The 10738-nt window shown below is 46.8% G+C and overlaps 1 long non-coding RNA gene across 2 annotated transcripts in view; it reads left to right on the forward strand.

The window, feature by feature from the left end:
• The window catches only part of LOC106496638 (uncharacterized), a 90117-nt gene extending 79856 nt beyond the window's left edge, over positions 1-10261 (forward strand). Inside the window, exons 4-6 of one of the 2 annotated variants that reach the window (XR_010884615.1) lie at positions 1275-1402; positions 5234-5450; positions 10085-10261. This is a non-coding gene — a long non-coding RNA (uncharacterized lncRNA). Of the gene's footprint in view, positions 1-1274; positions 1403-5233; positions 5451-5544; positions 5760-10084 lie in introns of those variants that run through there. The other variant, XR_010884614.1, reaches the window with a different exon arrangement.
• Positions 10262-10738: the final 477 nt, after the last annotated feature.

Consider the following 10738-nt stretch of genomic DNA (forward strand, 5'->3'; position numbering starts at 1 on the left):
CTTCCAGTAAAGTTGTCATAGGGGATTTCGCAGTTCTGGGGTGGCTGGTGGGACATGTCCTGAAGAACATCCTTCACGAGATTCACTTTTTCCACTTTTTGGTATGTGAGCGATGGTCTTATATTGGTGGGGAAACACAGCGAATAACAGGATCATCCAAAAAACACAGTTTGTACCTGGGGATGCGGGGAACTGGTGGGCCAGGAGGGGTCTGGGTATCGTTTAACAGCAGTGTTTCCCCGTCTCCTGCTCTTAGGGAGCACTACTCCCACACTTGCCCAAACCTTCAAATGCTAAAATGCTGCTGGACTATTTACAGCATTGTGAGTTATTGAAACCATTGGGTTAAATTTTGGTTCCTCTTTATTTGAAATTAGCTTTGGAAGCTGGGGCTCCATACGTCACTTTACACAACAAAGAACTGAATAAAAAAAAAAAAAAGGATGATCTTCTTTCAAATTGTGGCCACTTCCTTGGCCTTTTCTCTTTTACAAACACTCTTAAGCAGTTATTTCCTGCGGCATTTTGCAGTGTGGGCCAAGATTTGACAAGTGACTCATCACTTTGAGTGCCAAGGGTGAGAAATGTTATTTTAGAAATTAAATGCTCAACACATTTGGAAAACAAATCCCCTTTAAGATGTCTCATGAAGTGGATCCCCAAAGGAAAGTATTTGCAATTAAGTCATTTCAAAAATATCTTGGCTTCTATGGTTAGTGACTGAACTTCTTTCATCTTGTCTTGGTAAATATTGGTAGTGGAATCTGTAAATTCTAACGAATTTACCATTTCACCTCATAAATGAACTGACAATGAAACAATGTGCTTTAAAATATAGGCTATATTTTCTCAGTTAATTATGTGGCTTGTGATGGTTGGAGTAGCCTATAAAATCAGAACAGACCAAAGAGCTCTGATCAAATATGGTCTTCATTTTTCGACACATATGGCCAGTGTCTCTGCACAATTAGAGCTAATCCTAGAGTACACAGTTTATTATTCAGTCTGGTTCTTTTATATTTCCCATATGTATTTAATTTTGTAAGCATTACATTTCTACTTTTCCTGATTTTGTACATTTTTCTCATAAAACCAGTAAAATATTTAAGCATTAAAAGGACACTTGTGTGATGGCTTCATTTTAGTATAATGTCATACGGACAAAGTTCAGTGCAACCCTCACCTGCTCTTAATTTATTGTAAATATGATTAAAATTTTATCTAAGATTTTTTTCCCTATACTTAGCTCTTTATTCCCTGGGTTATTTCTGCAGAAGTCCTTCCTCACCTTCAGGCTAACGTCAATGGGCTCATTTATAAGCACACAAAGTTGTGTGAAGCGTGTCAAGATCACTGAAGAAACCTGACTGATGCAGCACGTTCGTAAGCCTTCCAAACGCAGGTAATCCATCACTTTATTTGAACCTTTCTGCAAGGGAAAAAAAGCTATCCTATTTCCACCGGCGAGCGAAGCTTTGAAAGAGAAGCAAGAGCAAGTGCAAGTGCAGCATCTGCTATAATGGTCATGAAACCGTGCAGCAGGTAGGCGGCAAGACTTCTAAAATGACGGTGAAACGACAGTGCGTACTTTGACATTTGAACGCAAAGGTTAAGTCTGACAGACGAAGAGGTCCAGATATGCAGGATGCTTGGAGGGTCTCAGTATTTTCCCACGTTTTGTGGCGCTTATTCTAATTACTTCAATCAATCCATCAAAGGAATGACTGACTTCTGTTGCTGGAAATCTTTCTCAAATATATCTGACCAGATTATTTCTTCCTTGTGGTAGCTGAAGGCATCAGTCTTCTTTCACAGCGCTAAATGCTGCTTTCTGAGACGGGCACATCGGTACTTGTTGAATGCAGTAGTGGGTGATTTTCTTTCCTTTTGTTTCCCATCCGTAAGGAGAATGACTTTGTCCCATTGTCTGAGAAAAACTCATCTGTAGCTTTAGACTGGTGAGAGCTAATTCAGAAAGTGAAGGCTAATACTATAAATTTCTTTAAGTTATAATTGGATGTGCCACAATGCTCCCTGGATATCAGAGGGTTGAATAACCTGGAGCAAAATACACTGAGTAGAGCTTGCACCGACGAACTCTCGCAGCAAGTAGTCCCTTGGTTTAGGAGGTAACTTGAAGTGCTCCCGTAGTTTCTCCTGCCGTTTTGTTTAACCTGCACCCAGAGGGGTGGACAGTCCAAATGAGTCTGCAAGTTATGAGCTGCCTTAAAATATCAGATGAGATATTAAATAGGCAATACTTGGAGCTTGGAGCATTTCTCTCCTCCTCTTAGGTCCAAAAGTAATTTTCTAATCCCCTTTTTTATAAATCTTCAGACCTTATGTTGCAAGTGTGTGCACGTATGTTCTAGGTTCTCTTTTTTAATCACCGGTGCTGAATACATTGGCTGCTTTTTCAGCCGCCTATCTCCAGAATTATTATATGGAGTTTGGAAAATGTGAAAAGTCATTCTAAGGAGTAAACTGATTTCGTGTACCCACCGACAGCTGGACCATAGTCTGGCCTTTTGTCCTCTCACTTAGCTTCTGAGAAACGCGTGTGCTCCATTGGCCCTGAGTCAGGAGAAACCACACTTGTAAGCCCAGTGCCTTTGGAGCTGTGCTCCCATCCAGCAACCTGCTCCTTCCCTTTAGCTGCCGCAGCCTTTCCAGCTGCAAGTGGTATTTGCTTTTGAAGACGTGTCTCCAGGGCTTGTGTCCCAGGCTGCCACTTCTGGCCTGATTCTGTCTTTCTCCTTGCAATGTGCTTATTCCTTTTCTTCCCCTTCTCCGACAGACTCAGACATGCTTTTGCCTGGAGTGTATCTGCTCCCATAAAAGCATGCGTTCAGCTTTTAACCTCTCAGACTCTCTCCTGAGCATATTAAACCTGAATTGTCAAAGTGCAGCTATTACCAGTCTACAGAGAGTATTTTTATAGCTCAGAAGAACAACTGGGATCAAAGGAGGACCTGGAGGTGCAGCAGAGGACACAGCACTGGCAGGGACAGGCTGGCCAGGATTAAAGCGGTCAGGGCTTTAAATGGCCCTTAGCTAAATGGTTTATAATGCTGCCACAGCGCAAACAGCATTGCTTAGCTCTGGCAACATCCTTGGTGCTGCAATGATGTCCTGGGCGAGCGACGGGCAGCATGTCCCGGTAGCACAGCACCTACCTGGCCCATGAGAAAAGCCTCTGGAGAGCGTGGTCTGCTAAAAATCTCAACAGCCTTGGCCCCTGGAAAGGCAGCTTTGCTCTTGTTTAGGTGAAAAAATATTTCAATAACAAAAGCAGACTGAGGGAGCTGATGGATGTCATTGCTAGGCCACTGTCGATCATCTTTGAAAGGTCATGGAGATCGGGAAAGGTGGCTGAGGACTGAAAGAAAACCAATGTCACTGCAGTCTTCAAAAGGGCAAGAAGGAGGACCCAGGGAACTACAGGCCAGTCAGCCTCACCTCAGTCCCTGGAAAGGTGATGGAGCAGCTCATCCTGGATGCCATCTCCAAGCATGGGGAGGAAAAGAAGGTGATCAGGAGTAGTCAGCATGTATTCACCAAGGGGAAATCATGCTTAACCAATCTGATAGCCTTCTGTGATGGAATGACTGCCTTGGTAGATGAGGGGAGAGCAGTGGATGTTGTCTACCTAGACTTCAGCAAGGCTTTTGACACTGTCTCCCATAACATCCTCATAGACAAGCTCAGGAAGTGTGGGTTAGATGAGTGGACAGTGAGGTGGATTGAGAACTGGCTGAAAGGCAGAGCTCAGAGGGTTGTGATCAGTGGTACAGAGTCTAGTTGGAGGCCTGTAGATAGCGGTGTCCCTCAGGGGGTCAGTACTGGGTCCAATCTTGTTCAACTTCTTCATCAGTGACCTGGATGAAGGGGCAGAGTGCACCCTCAGCAAGTCTGCTGACGATACAAAACTGGGAGGAGTGGCAGATACACCAGAGGGCTGTGCTGCCACTCAGAGGGACCTCCACAGGCTGGAGAGATGGGCAGAGAGGAACCTCATGGAGCTCAGGAAAGGGAAGTGCAGGGTCCTGCACCTAGGGAGGAATAACCCCATGCAGCAGTACAGACTGGGGGCTGACCTGCTGGAAAGCAGCTCTGTGGAGAAGGACCTGGGGGTCCTGGTGGACACCAAGTTGACCATGAGGCAGCAATGTGCCCTTGTGGCCAAGAAGACCAAAGGTATCCTGGGGTGCATTAGGAAGAGTGTTGCCAGCAGGTCGAGGGAGGTGATCCTCCCCCTCTCCTCAGCCCTGGTGAGGCCACATCTGGAGTACTGTGTCCAGTTCTGGGCTCCCCAGTACAAGAGAGACATGGAGCTACTGGAGCGAGTCCAGCAAAGAGCTACTAAGCTGATTAGGGGACTGGAGCATCTCTCATATGAGGAGAGGCTGAGCGAGCTGGGCCTGTTGAGCCTGGAGAAGAGAAGGCTGAGGGGGGATCTTATCAATGTGTACAAGTATCTGGAGGGAGGATGTAAAAGAGGATGGGGCCAGACTCTCTTCAGTGGTGCCGAGCGACAGGACGCGAGGCAACGGGCACAAACTGAAACACAGACACTTCCATCTGAACATGAGGAAAAACTTCTTCACTGTGAGGGTGACTGAGCACAGGAACAGGTTGCCCAGAGAGGTTGTGGAGTCTCCTTCTCTGGAGATATTCAAAACCCGCCTGGACACAGTCCTGTGCAATATGCCCTAGGTGACCCTGCTTGAGCAGGGGGCTTGGACTAGATGATCTCCAGAGGTCCCTGCCAACCTCAACCGTTCTGGGATTCTGTGTTCTGGTTAGCTGGGTGAGTGGCTCTGCACCAGAGACGTGAGGGCTGCCTCAGGAACAGGCAACCTTTGTAAATAAAAATTAACCACCTTCAACATTCCTGTTTCGGTGTGCAAGTGAAATACTATTGAATTCTGTTTGAATTCGCTGGTTTTTTTCAAATGCATAGAAGATGACTTCTGGGCTTTTTTTACCAAGGTTTATAAGAGTTTAGCAGTAAAAATGCACTCAGGCAAGAATTCGCTTTCAGCAGTGGGATTCTTTTGAAAGCTTTCAGTCAGTTCATCACAATTTTCCCATCTTAGAAGTAAAGCAAAAAACCTGACGGGTAGTAAAAAGCCAGAGCTCCTAAGTGCAGCACATCTGAAACCGCTGTCCTGTAAAATCTGAGCGAAGCGTAGCCAGTTCCTCCCTACCGGGGTGCTGTGTTTCTTTTCAGCCGCAGGTATGCGGGCAGCCCGAGTGAAACGTGTGACGGGTCTCCCCGGGGTTTCATCACCGCCGTGCGGACGAGGTTTCTCCAGCCACCCAGACGCGCGCCGTCCGCACCGCGGGAGGCAGCCGTGCCGTGCTAGATGACCCCAGTAACACCGACCTTCGCTGCAGGCAGGAAAGAAAGAAGAAAGATCTGGGGATATAAATAGCTTGACAAGCTGGTAAGTGCTGAAGGGGGTTGTCCAGTAAAACATTTGGTGGTGCTTTGCCCTAGATATCAACTGAGGTGGGCATGAAGATTAATGACTTTCACAGCTTTCGCCACGGGAGTGCTGCTCTGGCCAGCCTGGACGTGTGGAAGGGAAGGCCACCGACAAATCTGCTGTAAAGCTGCTCTCATTTGCGTGACTTATTTTTTGCCTCAGTTTCTTTTAAATGGGCAGCACTGATTTTTTTTTTTTTCTGTTACATTTGAGGCTCTGTGGTTCTTTCCTGCCAAGGTTAGATGACATTTACTTTTATTTATATGTTTTTTCACTAAGTTTTGCAAACTTTCTAATAAGATGAGCTTTGTCACTCTCAGGTTCTCTTTTAAACCCAGAACTTAATTTGGTTACACGTGAAATGGCGTTATGCTACTGAGAGAGAGGCAACTCGCTGGCCTTAACCTCCAACTCGCAAGAGTCAGCAGCTTAGACTTGGTTTATTTTGATTTTTCTTTTTTAACTCATTCAAATTTCTGTGCTTCAGAGTTAAGCTCTTTTCACTTACCTTTTCATTTGTCCTGAGAGCAGCCAAGCTCTCTTTCTTTAGTTTCTTCATTTGCACATCATCACCATTATTAAAAATGTTAGCTTGGCTCTAAAAAGAAGGCTTATAAACTGACTTGCCCTGTCTGTTTTTTTGGCCTGAAAGACACTAAAACCCCTATGTAAACAGTAGGTAAAAATTAACAAATAAAGTGGCAACAATTTAAAGAATCATTCTGCAACTTTTGACTGCAGCTATTCTTATGGATTTCAAGTTTGTTTAAATGAAACTTGAAACAAGATGCATTTTGTTTTGCTAACATTTCAAACATCTCTGCCTGTTATTCTTGCTGTAGATTCTTCCTAGGTGCACAGATATGTGATATTTAAAACCTTGGCATGGAGATTCACTAATATACAAGTAGCCTTTGTCTTTGATGGGTAATTTCAGGTCAGCACCTCCTGCTTCCTTATCAGGCTTTTCTGTCTTACAGACAAGCAAGTCTGTCTGGACCAGGCTTAGGCAATTTGATAGAAAGCCTACCTGATGTTCGATTTTGGGATAGTGGTTTCTAACGCATTGCGTTTCAACACAGGGCTATATTTCACGTCATGTCAGCACCCACAGGAGCCAGTGCAATGCTCATTGCGCTGGGGCAGGTGCTCTAATAATAATGAAAAATTGTGTAATACCACACTTTCTAACCGAGCATCCCTGACAAATTGGGTTCTCGCTGTGGGAGTTGCATACGGAGCAGAGCGACAGCAGCGGCTGGAGCAGCAGCTCCCAGCCCGCAGGAGCTGGCAGCGCTGCTCCGGAGGGCTCCCAGGGAATGAGCACGCCCACGGAAAACACCGCTGCTTTTACACACCTCTGCGCTGTCATAAGGGAAATGCATTCAGTCTTTTGATTTTGCTTCTTTACTCCCACTGAGAATAGGGAAACCGCATTTTATTGCTCCCAGGTAGCATCGCTTTGGATTGCTGATGTTACGAGCTAAACTGACTGGAGTTACATTAAATTAGTGATAAAGTCTGGAACAGGATTTGTGCAGGGGCAATTATAGTTCAGTACATCCACAGAGAAGCTTATTTTGCCTTGCTATAAAGCAGCAATAATTGGTCCAAGCAAGGAAACGCAAGTGCCTTTGGTGTGGACAGTCGAGCTCCAGGACGCTGGCAGCTCTTGGGAGAGGCAAGGCCACCCAGGCTTAACTTCACCTAAAAGTTTCGTGTTCTCATGGTGGTAGAAGAAAGCTTGAAAACATGAACAAAAGGAAAATAAACACAGTGCTGAAGGAAAATAAAAAACTCAACATTTTTTGTATTTTTGCTCTTTAATCATAACCTCCTAAAGCCAGTAGTATCATTCTCATCCCAGAAGTCGTGAGTATGCTGATGCTGATGCCACGTTTCTGCTCCCCTTCCTTTTCCCGTGCGTCAGGGCTCTCACCAGCCCTGCAGGCCCCAGAAAGCACCTTCTCTTAATTGTGCATCCAAAGTTTTCCGATCTTGCAGAATTCCAAGGCTGCTCGGGGAAGGGGAACCGCGAGGCCGCGCTGAACTCCCTGCGACCGTGGGTGCAAGTGTCAGAGCCCTTGGCAGCCCTGCAGAGCTTTCTACAGCGACGCCGGTGCCAAACTGCTGTTTATCGTGGGATAAAGCAGGAAGTCGCTCAGCCCGCAATAAACTTGCTATTGTTTGCAAGGAAAGGGATTGACTGACTATTTATGGAATGAGCCAGATAAATCAAGCATGACAGGCAGCATTCAGATCAAGTGCATACTTCAAAGAATATTTTTAAATGGCTGCAGCGGGTCGGAGTTGCAGCCCGGAGTTTGCACGTAACCCCAGGATCTCACCTCTACGGCCTTGCATTGAGCAGGCACATACCGAGGTCCAGCAATGGACTAGCTGGAGGTCGAAGAGGGTCCAGGGACCCCCGGGGCTCGGCCAGGGAGCCCAGAGCGCTGTGCCTCTCCCGGTGCACGGGGCTCTGCGCGTGCACCATCTGAAGGTCTCGAGGCATTTAACGAGCCTCCCTTGACGAAGCCTTGCGGCAAGCCCGTGAGCTGACTGCTGTGTCCCTCTGGGTCTGCCGGGCTCCCAGCCTCACGGCCGCTTTCCCGCGCCTGGAGGATGTGAGGTGGCGCGTGGAGCGAAGCTGCTCCGTTAGCCGGCCGTGGAGGAGGTCTCTGCAGATGCACCGTGGGAGGCAGCTCAGGGGCTGTATTCATGCGCGCCTTCCACGTTAAGTAAAAAACTGGGAAGGAGCGTGTCTGGTACGAAGAATCGCAGTGAATGGGCTGTGACTCACGAGGCCTGGAAGAGAGGCTTGCCGCCATCTGTCTTCATTTTACCAGCCCGCTCGACTCAGCACCGCGGGGGTGTAGGACCAGCCCGGCGGTAACAAGCTGTTGGGGATTCAGCGGCACGCTGCACGCTAGCTGCGGCGCAGGGGCCTATTGCCACCTGGCCCGTCCCTAGCAGGGGACCCCCATCCAAGCCTCTCCTTTCGCCCGCAGAGCATGCACGGATGGGGCAGGCTGCTGTTTCCTTTCGCTGCCTCGGACAAGCGCAGTCGCCTCTGGAAAGCAGCGGTGCCTCGTGCAAGGAGCGACTGCAGCGTCCCCAGGGAACGCCGCCGCGTCCTCCCTCTCCACCGCTCCGGATCTGGCTGGGAGCCCGGCAGGGCGGGGGAAGCCTCCCCGCCGCGTTTCCTCCGCGGGTTTCGGCCCGACCCCCTCGGAGCTCGCCCTCTGCGAGGCTTCGGGTTGCCGCCGGGAAAACAGAAGCAGCAGCTCGAACCCTGCGCGTGACACGGAGCCTTGCACGCGGCGTGCGCGCTGCTTGGGGCTGGAGGCGCGCGCCATGCCGGCTGACATCCCGGGCCGTTCCTCATGTCGGCTATCGTCTTTCTGTTGAAGCAACGGGCTGGTGTAGACCTTTGCTTCCAGTTAACCACAAAAAATAAACAGGGAAAATGCATTATGCATGTACGAAAAGAGTCTGAGTTAATGAAACATAACTGTGGTCTTCCAGACTAATGTAACATTTGCATTTTTCTAACTTTAGTAATTTGCCAGACTTTGACTCTGGCTTCAATGAAAGAATAATTACTTGTTTTCATAAAGACGAGTGTTGATTTAAAAATGCGAGCTTCACTTTGTGAATTCAAGGGGAAATGCTTTACTTCATATCAATCAAGCTCTTTTAAGCAATGCAACTTCATTTCACGCTCTTCTCCTTGATTTCCGTACCCTGTGTTCAATAGTAATAGCAAAGCATAGAAATGGAATGATGCCTGTTACTGCAAAAATACCTTCTGCAGAAAAACCTTGAAGAAATTCAAGGTTTAAAGCTTTAGCTTTGTTTTGTCCTGCCTTGTTTGTGAGAAACGCACAGCATAGTCCAGATATTCACCAGAAATGGTGAATATCTTAGCTTTAGGCGCTATGAGGCCTAGTCCAGGCACCTAACAGAAATGCCACTCCAGCCTTTCTATAGTCTGTGGGGAGAATGGAGGTACCTGCAGAGGACGAAGCCCACCCAAGGTCTTTGCCGTCAGCTGGAAACGCACTTTGAGCTGGGGTCAGGGAGCAGAGCAGGTAGCTCCTGCCAGGGCCTGTGCTATGCAGACACGGCCTAAATGAAAGGTAAGGACCATGGGACAACATGAACATGAATCATCTCACTGGCTTGCGTTCTTCAACCTTGGATAAAGGAAAGGTCGCTGCTTCCACCTGCAGTAAGAGTGGCAGGAGTTGCTTCCCTCATTAAAAGGTCTTTGAGTTTATTTACTCCTTCAAAGCCTCATTCGGCCTTGAAGAGAATTCTAAAAATAACTGCAGGCTTCAGAAACGTAATCAACAAAACTGATCTCTTTGGTTCCGCAAAGCATGCATTTAGAGATGAATTGGGAATGGTTCAGGATGGTACCAAATGGAAGAGATTTCTGAAGTCCAGTGGGAAATGGCATGAGATCCAGTGATTGGAAAGACAAATTCAGGCTAAGAACAAGGGGCAAAATTTTAACAGAAAAGGTAAAAAATTGGCCTAAATAGGAAAAAAGAAACTTTTTTCTAAATAATTTCTTTTTAATCCAGATTTATCCAGAAAAACCCTATTAGATCAGCAAGGGTCAGCTGGCAATGTGCAGACTCCAAGGTGACCTTCAGGCATCATCTGGGACCCTGTGATGTGTTAAGAATGAACCCCAGCTGCAGGGCTGGATGGTATATGGGCTTCGAGGCTGAATAGTGACTATTGCGAATTGCGAATACACATTTCAGAGAAGCAAGGTAAGCGTCTCAATTCTTTTGAATAAAAAGCTTGCCTCTGCTTTAGCTTATCCGTACATTAGATGACAGTTCCTTTTTTCTGGGTAATGCTCACTTTGTGCACTGGGATATAGGATGCATTTTCCCTTTTCTTATCCTTATTTATCTTGGTGAGATCCTAATTGCTCATATAAACCTTTATTCCCATAGGGCATGCTGCTAAAATGAAAGGACTCTTCCTGCTTCCAAACCCAATGGCTACAATGTTTTATTGTGCTCTTAAATCTCTTTTTTAGCTATTGTTTTGGAAACTTGCAGTTCTTTGAAGGGACTTCAGTTTTGATATTCCTGCTTATTGCTCATGAAAGGAAAAAAAAAAGAAAAAGAAAAGGCTGCTCATCTTCATTGTCTCCTTTTCCAAGGCACGAAACGAGCAGCCTCCTTACTCGCTTTTGTAAATGATTACCGACTGACATTTCA

The sequence above is a fragment of the Apteryx mantelli genome, chromosome 6, assembly GCF_036417845.1.
Source record: "Apteryx mantelli isolate bAptMan1 chromosome 6, bAptMan1.hap1, whole genome shotgun sequence".
NCBI classification, from domain to species: domain Eukaryota; kingdom Metazoa; phylum Chordata; class Aves; order Apterygiformes; family Apterygidae; genus Apteryx; species Apteryx mantelli.